Here is a 14,356-nt window from a genome sequence, read left to right on the forward strand (position 1 = left end):
GTCTACTACCATCTGAGATAAGATGGTATCAAGAAGGTTACATCTGGGTAAGAGTAATCCGCAATTGCGTCTGGGGCCATCCTTTATCTTTCAAATACTCGTTTTCTATTTTTTAGTGGCAGGCAATTCCCTCGGATCCGAAACCAAGTCCTTAATGTCTCCCCCGGTAATCCTAGTATAAAATAATATTCAAATCCAAATATCTCTTTTATTTGGGAATAAAATTTCAATGTGTCAGGTCTTTTAACTGCCTGGGTCCACATTTGGACTTCCTGGTCTTTTATTCTTTCTATAATCTTAGCCAAAAACGGCTCATCCTGATCTGAGGGTCAGTCCCTCATTCCAAATATAAGATAATCCCACTCCATTTAAAACATTTTTTATTTGACACGGCCACGATCTTTAACGTTTCAACCATAGCATCTCCACATAAGCTGCTTTTGCTAACCTTTCTGACAGACTTAGAACCTTTAGGCAGTACCGGATCATCTGTGCTAATCTACTCGTTCTCAGCGAAAATATTCCTAGGTCACCTTTTATTGCCTGATTGTGGGTCGTTACGTGAAGACCAATTAATCTTTTGAAGTGTTGCAGCTGAATTGATTCCAATTGTGCTGCCGGGTCATGCCCACAGAGCTCAGCTCCATAATAGATAGTAGGTAAAACTTTAGAATTAAAAACATATTTATGCATTTTTAGATCTTTTATACTTGAAAGGCTTGAGTTGCGTAAAATAACAGCTGAAACTGCTTTCTCTTTCTTGATCATCTCTTTTACATGATCCTTCCATCCTCCTTTTGCTGAAAGTGTTACTCCCAAATATTTAAAATTTTCACTCTCTTTCACTTTTTCACCTTTATAATAAAATTCTACTTTTTGATCATCATTATCCACACGAATTCCTCTAAAAACCACAATCTCAGTCTTTTTGATATTCAACACTAGTTTCTTTCTATCTAAATATTCTTCTAATATTCTCAATATGATTTGGAGCTCCTCTGGTGACTTTCCTATCAACACCGCCTCATCAGCAAAAGAAATAACAGAGAGAATGTCAGGTTCCCTAGTGACACCGTAGGGGCCCATACCTTTTTAAATTGGTCAACAAAATCATTTCTGTACAACGTGAAAAACCTAGGCGAAATACTGCTACCCTGTTTTGCACCTTTTCTAATTTCAATCGGTAACGATAATCCCTTCCCTAAAACTTTATTATACCAAATGTCTTTCTATATATATCAGCCAATATCCTAACGAAGAGTCTTGGTAAACCTACCTTTAACAGTTCTAGACACAGGAGAATCCTATCAATACTGTCAAAGGCCTTTTCTAGATCTAAAAATGCAACGTACAACCTATTCTTCCCTTTTGCATATTTCTCTATAAGCGCCTGTAGAACTAAAACCCTATCAATAGCATTATATCCATCTCAAAATCCTGCCTGCTCTTCTTTCAAAATCATATATTTTTCTAACCAATGAGCTAATCTAGAATCAAGTATTCCTTCTAATATTTTGCTAAGACTAGGTACTAAAGATATCGGTCGATAATTACTGTGGTCCCCTGGGTCTCCTTTTTTGAAAAGCGGCAAGATCAAAGATGTTTTCCAGGGTGAGGGCCATTCTCCAGAAGCCAGAACTGAGTTGAAGATAGCTAAGAGTATGGGGATAAATAGAAGTCAGAATTGTTTCAAGATCTTTGTTGGGACTCCATCGCTACCAGGTGCTGATCCACCATCCATGGCGCTTATGCATTCTTTGATTTCTTCTTTCGATGCGGTTTTTATCAGATCATAATCGTGTTCTTTCAGAGGGAGGCTGATATCCTTCTCTGTATTCGATAATTCGTCGCTGAACCAGCAGTCAAACGAATAATCTTTCTGAACCACGTCGTTGTAGTATGTCGGCCATATTTTCGGGTCAGGTACTCTTGGCTGGGCTAAGGAGGCCTCTTTTTTATCATTCTCCAGAAAGACCACATATCACTCTTTTCATAGAACTGGATCAGCTCCTCCTTACCTTTTTGAATAGCCTGTCTCTTCTTCTGTTTTAAAAGGAGTTTATACTCTCGGCGAACAATTTTAAACCTTGTTACTCGACTAAGCCTGTTTTCCTCTTTTTTCTCTTCCCTCAATATCTCTAAATCTTTAATCGATTCTAATTTTTTTATTCTACATTCCACATCAAAAAATTATAAATCCTTACAACCTCCTTTATTTTCTAGAACTGGTCCTGCTTTTTCATGTAAAATCTCCGTGAACTCTTCTATCAATCTATCTTGGTTATTTATCTTCTCTAAATCACTTAGCCTTATTGCTGCATCATCCTCTGAAAAGTTTCACTTAATTTAACTTTTTCCTCTGTAGACCATTCCCTAGGTAGCTGATGTCTAACATTTTCATTATAAATACGATTTTCCCTTGAAATATCCCTCCCATGGGGAGCACTTCTTGATCTAATTTCTAAAAATACCGGTAGATGGTCCTATTCTACTAGCTTAAGCACATCCACATTAAGGTCATTCAGATCCCAGCTAATATCCGCCAAAACATAATCAATTAAACTTGCTTTAGCCCTCGATACGCAGTTAAACTCATCCCGATTTTTATCCTTTCCAAATCTTCCATTTCCAATCATCAAACGCGATTCTGCGCATAGTGTCAGCAACCTTCTTCCCCATTGATTTATTCTTCTTTTTTCATCCCTGCTGGCTCTGGGAATCCTGTAGACGGCTGGGACTGCTGACGGAATACCTGGAATTAACACATCATTTAATTCAACTTCATCACAAGTATAAGCATTAAAATTACCCATTAATATAAATCTATCATTTTCAAAATTAGCTCTATTTTCTTCTATTTCTTTTACCAACAAATTCCACGTATCTTCATTTCGGTACGCGCTATTTTGAGGCATAATATAAACCTATCCTATTACAATACACAGTCCATCTAAACATTCTAATCTAATCCAAATAACATTCTCTGATTTACTTTTAAGCTTTGTATAACTTTTGAAAGACTCATCTTTTATCAACACTACCAGGCCTCCAAAATAACGATTGTTCAAAGCTACCTCTCGCGATACACTTTCTGCATTGAAACCTCTTACTTGGAGTTTCACTAGGGCAATGACAGGTTTCTATTAATGCTACAAAGTCAAAATTTGACAATTCACTTTCCACAGAACTTAACTTATTTTTTATACCCTGTACATTCCAAGATACAAACTTCAGGGTTTGTGCATGGCCTTGCCTATTGGGCTCCATAATCACTCGGGGGGAAAGCTAACCGGTAATAATCGTCGCTCCTAGGCCTGTTAATACCTCTGTACTGCCAAGGTTGATTTCCCTGTAGCTGCCTGAACGGGCGTGTGTTTTGTCTGTAACTTGGTGGCCAATTGCCACCACTAACCCGGCTTGTCGATGGCTTGTCGATGGCTTGTCATTTCTTTTCCGTACATTTCTAGCGGCGCGACTCTAAGTATTGTCGACGGGGCTATTCTTGCTGCTCTTACGTCCTTTCCCTCTTCGTACTGTTTTCGGCAAGATGCTTTTTCTTTCAAATATCGTGTTCGTGTCACTTTCATTACCAGAAAATTCCGACTGATCTGAAGGGCAATTTTGCACTGAACTCTGGTTCTGGTTACTTTCATTTACATTAGCGGCATTTATGCCTCTGATCTCTGAGTTACTTTGCGCTGAATAAGGGGGCCTAATTGGGCGGCTTACAGTCATTTCTTTTAATTTTTGACATTCATGGTCGTATGTGTACGTTTTACCTTCAATGACAAGCCTATCTTCTCTGAGCCGCTTATTTTGACCTTTTACAAGGGCTTGGGACAGCACTGGCTTTAAATATTTTCTAGCCTCACGTTGATACGTAGTATATTCCGAAGCAACCCCTACACCGTTCTGTTTCAATACAAACTTTTCCTGAGAACCGCATTTCTGATTTCCAAGTCATGCCACTTAACTATTACAGGTTCTGATCTCAGGCGGAAAGCATCCTTTATGTCCTTCCGAGAAAGCTGCAGGTGCGGGAGGTACCAGCTAAGAAACTCACATAGCTCATCCTTCAAACTCGACTGGGACGGACCAGTCACACGGTAATTGTAAAACATGAGGTTATAACGCTTTATTTCTGCATCCAACGAGTCAATTTTCAGTGTAGACTCCCTGAGCTGGTTCCTCATTTCCGCTAGATCGCTTGAAATTTCTGATTTTGTTGTATCTAGCTGTATACTAAAACTATCCCTTTGTGACTCTATACCGGATAAGCTGATTGAGAGCTGTGGGATGAAATCCAGTTTGAAATTTATTTCACGCATAAACTTAGAAATAGTGTCGGGATCTGATGCATCTGGAAGTTGATGTCGCTGAATCTGGTTCCCTTCCATTTCTGCTTGCTTGTTCAAGATAATTAAGATTGCCTACCTTATTCTCTACCAGTAATATTCTCCGGCAGTAGAGTTTATTCGTTGCGTCCCGCATTAGCCCGGGATACAGCTTTGTAGCGCTCTCTTCCTCAGTTGTCAAAGAAATGAATCTTTATCCGGAGACGCTGCTATGCTGGGGGGCGTGGCTAACTTCTCCCCGTCATTGCGCACTGCATGAAACTATTTTAAACTAAAAGATGTTATCACTCTGAATGACCGATGAATACTATATGCAGGGTTGCCAATCAGCCGTTTTCTTGGTGCCACTTTGGCTGGCAAAACAGTGTCAATTTTGTATAGAAAGTGTAATTTTCCAAAAATTTGCCGCTCGCGACGCTTCGCGTCGCTCGCACTCATATCAACAAGCTTTTTAAATTGAAAATATTGGCCAATCCGCTTGGAATCACCCCCGCGTGGTTTCCCGCATCTTCAAATTCTCCAACATGAAACGCCAGATCTAATGCCATCTATCAAGTATAAAAAAGAAATTTTGATTTTACTTAGTCGGTGCTGATTTCCGGCTTTGCGCAACACTTCCATTCTTGTCAACTTTTCAGCCCCCCTCCTAAAAACCCGCTAAAACTCAAATGGTGCTTACTGTATAAAATGGGAACTCGTCCCACAGAGTACTTTCTTCTCTATTTTTTCTGAGCAGTCTTTGTCATAGTGTGAAAAAGGACCGGAAAAATAAAAGAAGAAAAACCTTCGATTTTTTGTTGTTGAGAAAATGGAAAAAAAGGGACAGCAATACTCGTCTACATTGAGAGTTTTTCATCCAGTTTTTCCATAAAATGGACTATCTGGATTATGATGGTGTATTCAGGTGCTTGAAACTTTTCTTTTCTCCGAAAATGCTGAAGAGAATGCCACGGACATAGATCGTAGCTATTGATGACCCTATGATAAACACAACTAATAGTGGTTTAGACACTACCTCTTTACAATAATCTATTTGGCAAAAACTAGTGGAAAAACAATGAGACAGCTATATCATCTAATCTATTTATCACAATCTGAATAGAATATGTTTCACTAGAACTCTTCCTCCTTCCAGTAATTTTTTATTTGCGATATCTCTAGGGACTAGGGCATAGGAACAGTCAACTTGCAATTTAAGTATCAATATGAAAGCATCTTTATAATAAAAAACCAGCATTTAGAGTATCAGCATGAAAGCACATTTACAATCAAAAATTAGTGGGAATGAAATAACTAAAATGAGGAAGTGTGTCCAAATTCAATTAATGTAATGATGTAACATAAATTTAAGTAAAAAAAAAAAAGTTAAATTATATTGTGATTTTGCTAAAGATTGCATAGGATTTAAGATAATGAAAGTTTTGGTATCAATTTTGTTTTCAGTATGATAGTTATGTATGAATATTCATTTGTCCATTGCCAAGAGTTCAAAGAAAAAATATGAAAAATATGAACGGAAATGTTAGAGTGCATTTTTGCGTCGCTGGCCCAGTCACTGAAGAGGTCACTGGATATTCTTGTGGGACACCCGTGAGCTCAGTGGATGTTTTTGCGTTGCTGAGTCTTTGTGTGATGTCACCAGTGAGCTTTTCAGTCACTGGGCTTCAAGAGTTCCAGCCACGGAAATCCATGAAAAGACGCTTAAAGTTAAGCAGTCACTGGCCAAGTGACTGGTTAACATAGTAACAGCTATTAACATAGTGGTGCAAAAATACACTCTTAGCTTTTCTTGCTCTTTTTTTCTTTGTATTGTAGTCAACCCTCAACTAATAAAACATAAAAATTGAATTCGGACCCACTCAAGAATTGCAAACAGCTTGACTGACTTATCATCTATGAGCCTACAAATTATTGCAACAACTCAAAATAGTTGAACTAAACAACTGAAAACAATTGAAGGCTTCTCCACAACAGTGCAGTTAAATGTCTGTCTCTGGCGTCTTCATTGCCAAGTATTTCGTAGTATTCGTAACGAAGATCACTGGATGATCTTTGCTTATCAGTAATAAGAATAAGAATATCAAAAATTCTCACACACAGATAGGGACAAACACGTTTACGTTTTTCACCGCACAGAAAGATTCTTGCATCCAATAATTGCCACGCGTGGAGTTAAGATAAGAATCTGACAGAAAACTGTTTGACCTGACAGAAAAATGATATCGATGCATATCTACATTGACAGTTTTCCTTCCGTTTTTTTTTGTCTGAAAAAATTCTTTTTTTGTCAAATAGTGCTACTTAGCAAAAAAAGTGCCACTTTTGCCAAAAAAAGTGTCTTAATAGTGTCAAGTGTCCCAAAAAGTGCCATTTAAAAAAAAGTGTCAAAAGTGACACTAAAGTGTCATCGATGGCAACCCTGACTATATGGAACCCGTACTAACTCTCTTAAGATCAAAAAGAATTTTAGTAGTTTTGTGGTAAACCAGTTTTTTTTTACCTGGAAATACCTTACCCTGACTGAAATAGGGCTGGCGTAAAGACCTTTGTAGTTCAGAAGCATTTGTAACAAATGAGTGAAGGACAGAAAAATTTCGTTGTATGTGTAAAAGGTCTAAGTTAAAACACTGACCATACAAAAAATGAGTTAAAAATACGTTTTTAACAAGTTCAATAGGGAATACACAAATTGAAGAATTAGGATGGAAAGGGACAGATATTGAGAATAAAAAATGAAAAGAGCATAGCTTGGGCGCCAGACCTCTATAATGTGACAACTAGGTGATCAAAAATACACAGTCAGTTTGACAATAGTTTCCGACTAAATCGACCACGCTGAATCTGAATATGGGTGGTGGCAAAGCTGGAGGTGATGGCTTGACCTTCTAAAATCCAAAAAACACCCTTTTTTGGCCTATAAAATGTGTACATACTGTTTTTTCTTTTTAAGGTTGTACCACTCCAATTTAGTTGCATGGCATCTCATATTATTCCTAATATGGTCGTCTCTTAGAAAAGGTTCGTTTTATTCCGATACCTTGTATAGTCCCGGAGCTATAGGCTAATATTTAATAATTTTCCCTGAAAATCTCAAAATTCAAATGTTTATTTCAAGGTAAAGCACGTATCTCGTAACTTAATATATTTTTAGGATTTTTCATCTTTTACCAGAATTTACCTTGGATATTGAGCTTCACATTGCCGAACATTTCCAAGCTCCAGCTGTTTGTTGAAGCTGCACAGAATTTTTTTTTAAGTATAAGTCAAAAATGTATGCGAAAATGTATCTTTGCCAAATAGTCATACGACACAATATTCTACGCTAGAATTTAGCGTAGATTCCAAATATCAACGTTAATTTTCAACGCAATATTAAGTTCGTTTGTTATAGGCTAATTATTTATTTGTAGGCCTATTTTTTTTTAAATGGTACGGTGAGACATGTTTATATGCTAAATTTTGACGCCGAGTCTAACGGTAGTGTTGACTTGGTCATCATGTTTCAACTTTAGTTGCTATATACTATTTAATTTGCTATAAGCTCTGATTTTCTTGAAGTACTGTACATCTATATAAAAATACTTGGGTTGAAATTAATTGAGTAAAAATACAAGTAAAGCCTGTCAAAATACAGTTCCCGCGCATCCCAACGGTTTTCCCCCAACTTACGAAAAAAATCCCGCTAATCCTCGTCTGAATCGTCGCTGTCTGCACCACATCGCAAACCACATGCGCAAAGAATGTCGCATGGCTTTATCTCCAAACAAGGGCACTTTTTACTGCACACAGTTTTACAGTAACAAAAGGTCAAGGCCTTGTTGACAGTTAGAGGCCAGGGGGTCAGCGCTGAAGTCACTGGACTAACTCCTAAAATGTCGTGATGGGTCCAGCCAAACTCAAGTGGGTTGAAGACATAGGGCTTAGGAATCACAGCCTGAAGAATAATGCTCCACTGAAGTATAACTCTCTTGACTTGATATACGAAAGAACCGTCTGTTGGGGGCAAGCTATTCAAGTTCTTTTTTCTGGGAAATAAATGAATTTGGAGGTCATTGAGAGAATCAGATTCGGAATGTTTTTTGCTGTATACCGATACAGCCAGTTTCATACAGATACGCAAGCTTTCGGGCTCGTACATAATGAAGTTCCGGATATCACTCCTCACTTTCAGTATAAGATCAGCAATTTCTTGAATGACTCTACAACAGCCCACGATGTTCTGTTCACAATTGTAAGGATCGGAAAGACTTTGTCACGGAACTGAACGTAGAGCTCGGGTTCATAGCCCGGGTCACACCTGCAGAGGAATATTTCGTGATAGTTCTGTAATAGAATGACCACAATGTCTGTATCATTCGCTTCAACAATTACTTGGGAACATCCATTTCTGTAGCATTCGGCAACATGGAGAGCCACACGCGTGTCGGCTTCTTCATGTGTGCTGCACAAGATAGCTTCGTAGTCCGGGTTCGGATCTAATGTCGTTTTGGATGGGACCAGTTTTAGGACCTTCATTCTGTCACTGAATCCGCCAGAGAGGTAAATTGTAAATCTTAATTCAGAAAGACAGACATGGCTCCACAATTCAAAAATACAGTCGATGAGTCTTGCCTTACTCTCTGACTGCATAAGCAAGATATCCCAGTTTTCTAGCACCATGCTCTTCGTAACGATAAAACTCTTCGTCACTGTATTTCCTCTCTGCTCATGACATCCACTACTGTCTTTTAGAACAATAGGATGCCCGGACATGTTTGCAAGGCCAAACACTCCGTCATACCGATCAGCTACAATATGCAGCTCGGTTGTAGATTTTGGGAGTCGAGTTAATAGCCTTGCAAGGATTCGTTTCAAAAATGCCTCAACGGTATCGGTTTTGTCTGGCACTTGGGACCGGATTAACGGCATGAAATCTACCACCACACCAGTTCTCGTGACCGTGTTAATCGGTACTTCACTAGGCCAACTTTCTAAACTTGCAGAGGTACGAATGAACTCGAGAAAACTTGACTTCGTACCCGATCGAAGTTTAATACGTTCACCAGCTCCTGCTTCAAATATTGCTGGGGTGTAGGGCAAAAGTTCATGCGGCATGATCTTACTTAGCATCTCAAGCGTAGATTCTTGACTAGTGCCAACAGTAACCAAAATCCTTTTAACAGCTTCCAATTCAGCATGAACGCTGCTACCGGTCTTGGTTGTCGAGCGTTTGGCCTGTTTTGTTTCGCAACCCATAGTCTTTACTTTAACCTTGGAAAAGGGGTTGGGTTTTCCATCGAAGTATGCTTCCAATGCTTTTAAACCACTAGCACGTGCACCCAGGAGGCTCTTTGCCACTGCCTTATCAGCGACTTGATTTGAAATGATATTCACCAATGATTCCTCATCACATGTAAACGGATCAATATGGTCTTCGACAACAGAGACCACACTACTGATAAGGTTTTCTTGGCACTTCTCAAAGGCTCCATTTTTGCTTCCTTCGCCGTCAAAGTCACTCATGCTCTCAATTCCGGTAGGTCGACAAAGGGCAGAGGAAACCTCAGCACAGAATGGTATGGTGGTAGTCCACTTGGCAACTCCCATTGAGCTCAGTGTGATTCCTTTTATTCCTCCCTTTTGTTTTGATTCAAGATTGAGTGTGAATTCCAGTGCATGATCTGGGGAAACACAATTCATCTTGCAATTTTTCCGCTTCACGTTGAATAGTCCTTTGACAAAGATATCATGCAAGCTAGGTGGCAAGGTTTTCATGTCACTCAAATACTGGAGTAGACATGCAGTATACTTATAATTCCCTGCGGCTGTCACATACGGCAACATGAGGGTTGCACCCATAATATGACCTTCCCAGTCTCCCCCACGCTCTGCCATCAAGAACTGGAGAAGAATCAGCACAAGATTCATATACTCCATCCACAGCTTCGTTGTAAGGTTTTGGTCACGCGACTTGTTGAACTGGTTCATCAAAGGCTTCATAGATTCCAAGTGTTTGTCTAGGTTGTCGAATGAGCCTCCGCAATTCATGAACACAGACATCAAATCTGACAGCTCATCAAAAGTACTTGTTTCTTCGTCTGATTCAATGTAATACTGTTCAAGAGCATTCCAATATACTCTGTACAAGGCCTCTACTACGATGATGTGAGCCTGCATACACCTGTAATAGGGTTTTCCAGTCATAGCTTTTTTTTTGTAGTTCCAGGGAGTAAAATGCCAGCCTTACTAAAGATTTCCTCAAGCCCCGAGCCTTTCATGAGGTACCCAATCACACCAAGGAAGCTCATACAAAAATGCAATCCATTGGAATAACGTCACTGAATGCTTCAGGCTGTTTCTTTTTTAATGCGATAATGATCTCGTAGATAGCTAGGTCACACGTTATTATAGTATGAGGTAACTTCAGTGCGTGAGCTGTACGATGCATAACGTTTATTGCCTCTTCAACAACTGCTGGATTAGATGGAGCACTTGGTATGACTGGTAGATATCCGATACGAGTGATAGGTATCACTTCACTCTCTATCTGACTCTCTATCTCAGTAGCTGATGCTTGATCAGCATTTTTATTGTGGTGCTTACAACGGAGGAACTTTTTGCAACAGGCTTTGTGCCACTTGTGCTCCTTCTTATGAAAATCTGGTTCATAAGATTGTTTTTTTAATGCTCTGTAAGCTAAATTACACTTGCACCTGACTTGAAGGACACTCACAACTCGACGTATGTCTGTAAGCTTATACAATTTCTCATTCTTTGTCTTGTTCTGGCAAATAATGCACAAAGAGAAATTTATCGTTGTTTTATTTTGGGGGCTAAGCATGAAGCGCAGATGTTTTCCCTTCAGCTTTTCCATTGTTGACCTAGAAAGAAAAACATCAGAAATTGTCTTTAAAGTCCACTTTTTACAAACTTTACACAAAAATCATTTCATATTGCTTTTTTTTCATTGCTGACCATGCCAGTATTATTCATATTTACCAAATTGAGCAGAATATAATTGCAGTTTAACTAAGCTAAGTACAGGAGGCTTACTTTAGTGTCCCAGTTCACTTTCAGGCCATGCTCACTCAACTGGCACACAATTTATTATAAATATTTTAAGTTGTTGATAGGCATCGACTAGATTAGGCATAGTCTAGCAGTCAGGGATATTAATTATTTTATGTATAACCATCAATATAATATACTACTTCAACACTGCAGTAGTACACCACAGGATCTGTATCTCAAAATTTGAGACCTATGTCTAACCAACAGTGTACTACTCCAGGTATAGCATAATAGGACCTACACCATGTTTAATGTAGTACTGATGGTGGGGTGTAGTACTCAAATTCTGAGGTACAGATCCCATGGTGTACTACTGCAGGGTTGAAGTAGTACATTATGTTGATGGTAGTACATAAGACAAGTAATATCCCTAACTGTAGGCTAGGGTAGGCTGCGCCAAATGTTAGATATATCCAGCATTTGGGGTAGGGTATCCAAAATATCGGATTTGTGGTAGATTGGTTTAAGGTGGTCTAAGCAACATCAAGACTAATATACCCTAAAAAATGTCTGATCTAACTTAGCCTAATTACAGTATAGGCCAAGTCTACATAGAAATGTCACAAACTGTCTATCAAACAGTTTGAGGTAAAAACTCATTCTTAATTCCACCCTGGTCTTGAGTTTTCATCTTGAAGCTTACTACTCAGTTTCTGTTCACTCATTTCCAGCAATCTAAAAGTTATTTAGATTACCTATCCATGACATTACACAGTTACATAAGGCAGGCATTAGACGTCGTTCAGTTCCTATTCTTAGCTCTAACCACTAACAGTACAGCTTCTAAATCAGACTACCACCCTTAAGTTTAATCAGCAACAGAGTTCACAAGAGTGTTTCTTTCACGAAAGCTTATTTTATCATTTTCGTATTCTTCTTCCTACAAAATGTGTACCGAGGACCTTTGATCTCAAGGTAAAGTAGAAAAACAATTAACCTACAGCAAATGAAGTTGAAATTTGGTGGAAGAGTAAAGCTCATATTCAGATTTGGCGTTAAATTCTAGCATAAAAGATGTGTCATATCATCATTTTGGAAAAATGTATTTTTGCATATACATTTTGACGTATACTTTTTCAAAAAACTTTAGACGGCTTCAACGAACAGTTGAAGCTTTGAACTTTACGGCAATGTGAAGCTAAATACTCAAAGTAAATTCTGGAAAAGGATGAAATATACAAAAATTATAGAAAGGTCCAAGATACGTGGTTTAGCGGAAAATGAACCTTTGAATTTTTAGATTTTCGGGGAAAATAAATGAATATTAGCCTATAGCTCCTGGGCTATACGAGATATGGGAAAAAATAGAACATATTCTATGAGGAGACTATGTCAGGAACAAAATGAGATGTCACGCCACTACATTGGAGTGATACAACCTTAGAAAAAAAAATAAACAGTCTGTACACGTTTTATAGGCCTAAAAAGAGTGTTTTTTGCTTTTACAAGGTCAAGCCGTGATCTCCAGCTTTGCCACCACCCATATTCAGATTCAGCGTGGTCGATATAGTCGGAAACTGTTGTCAAACTGACTGTGTTTTTCTGATCACCTCAACTCAGAAATAAGCGAGATACGCTTTAGTGGCGCCCGGACTAGCAAGAGAAAAAATTAGATAATTGGAAAAGAGTGCTAAATAAGTTTATTGTAAAAGAAGTTAATGCTGGTTCTTCTTCGTCAAGGAACACTAATGCAGAAAAATAGAAGCAAAATATTTCTTCTTTTTCTCTTGAAAACCAACGCAAGGATTCAACTCAAATATCTTATAGCTTCAAGGAGTTTTCTATAATTCGTAAATACGACCCAGTACTTACAGCGTTAAAAACAGGCTTCATTTTTTTTCAGACAGTTCTTGGTAATGAACTGTGAGTAAGGGGCGACCCGAATCAATAGGAACCGAAACTATAAAAATCGGATATATCTATCAATAGATACATCGAAAGAACTGGATTTTAATGTTGATTTTCAATATATAAGTTTCATTGAGGTTAGTCATACCCAACAAAAGCTACGAGCCTGGGAAAATTTAGATTATTTTCGAAAAAAGGGAAAAAAACCCTAAAAGTCTTAGAATCTTAATGAAAATCACACCATAAGATCCAGTGTATCAGAGAATCCTACTGTAGAGGTTTGGAGCTCCTATCTGCGAAAATGTGGAATTTTGTCTTTTTTTACCAGAAGAAAGCTCACGGATGCGTGTTTATTTGTTTTTTTGTTGTTTTTTTTAGGGGTGATCTTATTAGCCCAGTGGTCCTAAAATATCGCCAGAGGGCTCGTTCGAACTGTTATTAAAAGTTCTAGAGCCATTTTTAAGTGACCAAAAAATTGAACGGCAACAAGGCCCCCTCTCACGCTCATTTATCCCCAAAGTCACCTGATCAAAATTTTGAGATAGCCATTCTGTTCAGCATAGTCGAAAAATTTAATAACTATGTCTTTGAGGATGACTTAATCACCCACAGTCCCCAGGGGAAGGGCTGCAAGTTATGAGCTTTGCTCATTGTTTAGATAAAGTATTGGTTATTGGGAAGTATACAGATGTTATCAGGGGGATTGTTTCTTGTGGGGGGGGGGGGTCTCCAGGGGGTCGCAGATTAGGGGTAGGGGGGTGCGTGGGAGTATATTTCTATGGAGGAATTTTTCATGGGGAAGAGAATTCCCAACATTATATAAAAAAAATCAGAAATTAAATAAAACAAAACGAGTTTTTTTTCACTGAAAGTATGAAGCAACATTAAAAATTAAAACGAACAGAAATTTTTAAGTAAATGAGGGGGTTCACCCCCTCGTCAATGCCTCGCTCTTTACGCTAAAGTACTTTTAGTACTTTCAAAAGAGCTATTTATTCTAATTAAACGGTCTTTGGGATTCAGGGGTCGTTCTTAAAGAATTGGAACAAAATTCGAACTTTAGCGTAGAGTGAGGTATTGACAAGAGGGTGAACCTCCACATA

General features: G+C 38.5%; 2 protein-coding genes across 2 annotated transcripts in view; both read left to right on the forward strand.

The window, feature by feature from the left end:
* The window catches only part of LOC148957000 (PEX5-related protein-like), a 282,607-nt gene that overhangs the window by 183,544 nt on the left and 84,707 nt on the right, over positions 1-14,356 (forward strand). The window lies entirely within an intron of this gene.
* Positions 1-14,356, forward strand: part of LOC148957001 (gamma-aminobutyric acid receptor subunit beta-3-like) — a 94,871-nt gene that overhangs the window by 78,547 nt on the left and 1,968 nt on the right. The window lies entirely within an intron of this gene.

This window comes from Artemia sp. Qi Xiang Cuo, chromosome 1 (assembly GCF_049724085.1).
Source record: "Artemia sp. Qi Xiang Cuo chromosome 1, ASM4972408v1, whole genome shotgun sequence".
Classification (NCBI taxonomy): domain Eukaryota; kingdom Metazoa; phylum Arthropoda; class Branchiopoda; order Anostraca; family Artemiidae; genus Artemia; species Artemia sp. Qi Xiang Cuo.